Raw genomic sequence first — 5,351 nt, 5'->3', positions numbered from 1 at the left:
AACGTGAGGGCGACTGTTTGACCTCTCATGTGAGTTGCGGGATGAGGGCTTCCTCCACTGCTTACTGTTTCATGTCTGTGATGCAGTTGTGGCAGCAAAGGAAAGGCCAACCTTGCTTTGTGCAAGACCTTTTATAATTCTTGAGCTATTGTAAGACCTTCATTCATTCATATAAGTTCATCTTTAATATATTCATTTATGTAAATTTATTCAAATTTATTCAAATTTTAAATGTAAATTGATTTTTTTTTTTACCCCCGGCCCCCGACACAGTGTCAGAGAGATTACATGGCCCTCCTGCCAAAAACTTTAGACAGCCCTGGTCTACAGCAATGAGAACCTAATTATTGGGAAATTACTCTCTTTCAGGCCAATCCTATCTCCCCCCCCCCCCTTGCTGGTACAGTGGCACCAAAAATGGACCTGCTGCATCCAACAGGGGGCAGATCGGGTGGCTTTGGAGGTGAAAGAGAATTTAAATCCCCTTACACCTCTTTATGCCTCCCGCTGACAATGAATGGGAAGCAGACAATGGGTCTCCTTGGATCTGAGCTAGTGATTTTGCAAGCGCAAGTCGGAGAAGACAAAGGGGCCAGGGGGGCTGCAGAAAGGGGGAGACAATGTGGTAGCTACCATCGCCACCAGTTCCACCAACTCCCGCAGCTTCCCTGACCATTCTGCCCTTCCCCACCCCCTCCTGCCTTCCCGTCATCTTACCTTGCTTGCCAGGTGGCTGGAGAATCCTGGCATAGGCAGGAAGGCTTCAGCTTTTACAGCTGGCACTGACTACTTTACAGCAGTGATGTTCTTTACTCACGTTTCACTGCCACCTGGCCCCAGTAAGACTGAGCCGTTTATCTAACTTGTATCTCAAAGGGATTGCGGCAGGGGCTTAGGAGAGCTTTTGGGGGCTTCCTCTTGGATCCACTTGCTATGTGTACCATCACCACCAGAATAGCAGGAGGAATTAGCTGACACTGAAAGGCTTAGGACAGTCATTCCCCAACTTTTTAGCACCAGGATCTACTTTTTAAAACAAAACTCTTTCAGGACCACACCTAGATTTACCAGTCTTTTTAAAAAGGAAATCTAGAAAGAAATATTTTATTTATTTATAAGTAGTAATAACTGGAAAGAAAGACCCACAAACATTTGTTTCCCTATATTTATGCATGCTTGTAAACTGCAGGAGCTCAGCTCCTTGCAGGGAAGTTAGCAGCTACAGTATCTGATTTCTGAATAGCATCAGGGCTTGAGGCAATTAGTTATCCGATCTTTCCATCATCCTCTGGCGACCCACCAAAAATCAGGTCGTGACCCACCAGTGGGTCCCAAACCACAGTTTGGGAACCACTGACTTAGGGACTTTTGGTTTTGTTTCAAAGTAAGCAGCCTGTTTTTGCTTGACCACCAGTAATCTTGTCAAAAGACAACACAATTTAGCAGGGTACAATGAGAGAGTTGGCTGTTATTAACCGGTCAGTCCGGCTGATGTTTATCATTTGATCAGCCTGTCGAGTTTTATCATTTCTCCAAATATGTACCCCGGAATAGTCCTTTAGCCACAGTAGGCCTATTTAAGGTTTAAGGATTTGGGCTTTTGCTGACTCATGAAGTCCAGAATGGATTAGAATTACTAGTCTTCTTTGGGGAAGGGTACTTTGCAGCATATTGCATTAGCCTGGTGATTCCCCAAGGGCAGACACTGTCCAGAATGAGAAGCACTTTTCACACCAGCAACTGCAAAACAATTCCACCATAATACTGTCCCCAGTTGACTCGTGACCCTTTTCTACAAACTACTTCCATAATACTTAGATGGACCTGGGGGATGAGAGACTATAGCATCTTGATAAAATTCTATCGGAGGGTATCAGCAACCAAGAAAATGTCCTAGTGTAGCAGAGCAGCTGGAAACCAGAAAGTCTTCTCTAGCTCAAAACTTGCCTCTGTTATGAACTCACTTGGGGCACAATCCTAACTGCGCCCTATGCCGGCCCAAGTCCCTTGGGGCGGCCTGGGAGAGTTGCAAACGTGCCGTAAAGCACGTTTGCGCCTCCTTGAGGGGAAGCCGGGTCAGCGCGCCAAGAAGCGCCGGCCTGCGGAGGTTTACATAAGCCTCCGTGCCGGCTTCTCCCCAGCTCCTTGCATCGCCTCAGATGAGCCGACGCAAGGACAAAAGGTAGGAATGGGGGAGGAGGGGAGGAGGAGGGAGGCAGGCGTTCCTGGATGGGGGGAGGGCAGGCAGTGGGCGGCACTGGGGGTGAGCGGGCAGGGAGCCAGAGGTGGGGCTGGGATCTGGCAGTTATGTCAGATTCGTTCTTTCCTTCGGAGCCATTTGGGGTGTTGGGAGCAAAACGGAGACGAATGTATTAATTTTGCTCCCACCTCTTGGAATGGCTCTGAAGGGAGGGTGAGGGGCTGCTTGCATGCTGCAGTGAGGCTCCCTGCAAAACTTAACGCTTTGTTCCCCCTCAAGCTACACCACTGCTACAGTCAGCCCTTGGCATCCATAGATAACCAAATCCATGGGTGAGGCCTCCAGTCTCATGGGTGAAGCCCCTGTCCCAAGGTGGGTCTGAGCCCTCACCTGACCTCCAGACGTGACCAGATGTGCCTTTCCATCACTTCCATCCTCCTCTGGCCTCCCTGTATGCTGCCTTCCTGGGCCTCAGAAAGCCTTCTGAATGCAACCACAAGCAGCTTCCAGTCATGTCCAGGAAGTAAGATGGGGCCCTCTGCTGCAGGTTCTGAACCCGCGGTGAGTCCAATCTGTGGGTTCTGAAACCACAGCAAAAAAGGGTCCACGCGCAGATAAAAGGGTCTGCAGATTTAAAGGGTCCACGTTTCCTCTCCTGAAATGTTTTAAATGTGGAACTGGTTTCGTTACCCAATTAAAAAGATGTTCTCAAAAAACAAGAATGATGGGTGAACACGATCCATTTCATGCCACAATCCATACTTTCAACTGGAATTTGTCTGGAGCTGAACCAAAGGGATGCAGAATTCTTAGAACAATTGCAGACCAAAACTGAGGAAACCTGTCCATTCCTAGCTGCAAGGAGTACTGAGATAACATCAAATGTTTGTATTCTCAAGCACTGCCATCCCCCCACAAGAGGAATCAACAAAGCAAATAGGAAGAGATGCGTGTGCAATTATTTTTAGCAATCATGATGCTTTTTTTTTTTTTTGCTTAAACTAATATTTGTGTTGCGTAAGCAGAGTCGGTTACCTCGGTCCTTCCATTAATTTTGTTTCCAGTCCATAATAAATCGATTTATTTGGGCAGCCTATCATGGAAACGGATCCAGAATCTATATCTGGCTTCATGCCATGTGTCCTGTTTTCTGACCTGGAACTATTATTTATTCTTTGATTTTTAATGTACTGAAGAAAACACAGGTCATGGTTCAGGATGTGGACTCACCTCCCTGCATTACAATCTCTGAGCATGAACTGGAGGTTGTCCATGACTTTGTGTACCTTGGCTCAACGATCTCTGACACTCTTTCTCTCGATACCGAACTAAACAAACGCATCGGTAAAGCAGCTACCACGTTTTCCAGACTCACAAAGCGAGTCTGGTCCAACAAGAAGCTGACGGAACATACCAAGATCCAGGTCTACAGAGCTTGCGTCCTGAGTACACTTCTGTACTGCAGCGAGTCATGGACTCTTCGCTCACAACAGGAGAGGAAACTGAACGCTTTCCACATGCGCTGCCTCCGACGCATTCTCGGCATCACCTGGCAGGACAAAGTTCCTAACAACACAGTCCTGGAACGTGCTGGAATCCCTAGCACGTATGCACTGCTGAAACAGAGACGCCTGCGTTGGCTCGGTCATGTCGTGAGAATGGATGATGGCCGGATCCCAAAGGATCTCCTCTATGGAGAACTCGTGCAAGGAAAGCGCCCTACAGGTAGACCACAGCTGCGATACAAGGACATCTGCAAGAGGGATCTGAAGGCCTTAGGAGTGGACCTCAACAAGTGGGAAACCCTGGCCTCTGAGTGGCCCGCTTGGAGGCAGGCTGTGCAGCATGGCCTTTCCCAGTTTGAAGAGACACTTGGCCAACAGTCTGATGCTAAGCGGCAAAGAAGGAAGGCCCATAGCCAGGGAGACAGACCAGGCACAGACTGCACTTGCTCCCAGTGTGGAAGGGACTGTCACTCCCGAATCGGCCTTTTCAGCCACACTAGACGATGTTCCAAAACCACCTTTCAGAGCGCGATACCATAGTCTCTCGAGACTGAAGGTTGCCAACAACAACATCTTTGTGTTTCTAAGATATTTTCATTTGCTTGTTTTAAAACATTTATACCCCACCTTTTCCCTTCCGTGTAAGGTGCCCAAGATGGCTATCCACACCGTAATTAAATAATAAATCATTAATGTAAGCACCCCACTGCACATTGGCTTGGCATCATTTTTAAGAGGAAAGGACTCACTGAAGAACCTGGGAGAAATAAACGTATTGGGAGCAGAGGTTCTTCATGATATATTTACATGATTACTCCTGATAAATCTTTAATCATTAATCCATAATCAAGATCCGATTTATTTTTAAAAAGCTATTGTTATTTATTAATTTATAGATCACCTTTCTATAGGAACAGTCATGTTACCCTGCACATGCCCGATCTTGTCTGATCTTGGAAGCTAAGCAGGGTCAGGCCTGGTTAGTACTTGGATGGGAGATCGCCTGGGAATACCGGGTGCTGCAGGCTTATACCATAGTCTTTCGAGACTGAAGGTTGCCAACCAGAATAATAGAGTTGGAAGGAACCTAATAGGTCATCCAACCTCCTGCCTGTAGAAGGAAATCTTCTAGAGCATCTCCAGTAGATGCTTGTCAAACCTCTGCTTGAAGATTTCCAGTGAAGGAGAGTTCACTGCTTCCCATGGCAATCTGCTCCATTGCCAAACTGTCCTTACCGTTAGGAATTTTTTTCCCCGACAGTCAATCAGAATCTCTTCTCTTGCAGTTTGTACCCATTGAATTTAGTTCTACTCAAAGATGATATCATGCCAAAGATAGGTATGGTTGGCAACCTTCAGTCTCAAGAGACTATGGTATAAGCCTACAGCACCCGGTATTCCCAGGCAGTCTCCCATCCAAGTACTAACCAGGCCTGACCCTGCTTAGCTTCCAAGATCAGATTAGATCAGGCATGTGCAGGGTAACAGTTCATTAATAAAATAAATCATAATGCATGCAAAAACACAAAGAAAAAAAGGAACGTCGATATTAATCCGCATTGATATTAATATCAATACTAAAATAGCAGATGGGCAGCCCAACCCTATCCTTGGCAGGCCCACCAGGTGCAGTGCGCCAAAATGGC

The 5,351-nt window shown here is 46.9% G+C and overlaps 1 pseudogene; it reads left to right on the top strand.

Annotated features, from left to right (window-relative positions):
* Positions 1 to 4,614: 4,614 nt before the first annotated feature.
* On the top strand, positions 4,615 to 4,733 carry LOC136649965 (5S ribosomal RNA; annotated as a pseudogene).
* The last annotated feature ends 618 nt before the right edge of the window (positions 4,734 to 5,351 follow it).

The sequence above is a fragment of the Tiliqua scincoides genome, chromosome 4 (assembly GCF_035046505.1).
Source record: "Tiliqua scincoides isolate rTilSci1 chromosome 4, rTilSci1.hap2, whole genome shotgun sequence".
In the NCBI taxonomy this organism is placed as follows: Eukaryota; Metazoa; Chordata; class Lepidosauria; order Squamata; family Scincidae; genus Tiliqua; species Tiliqua scincoides.
The sequence above is the reverse complement of the archived record's forward strand: the minus strand, read 5'-3'. Positions and strand labels throughout refer to the sequence as shown.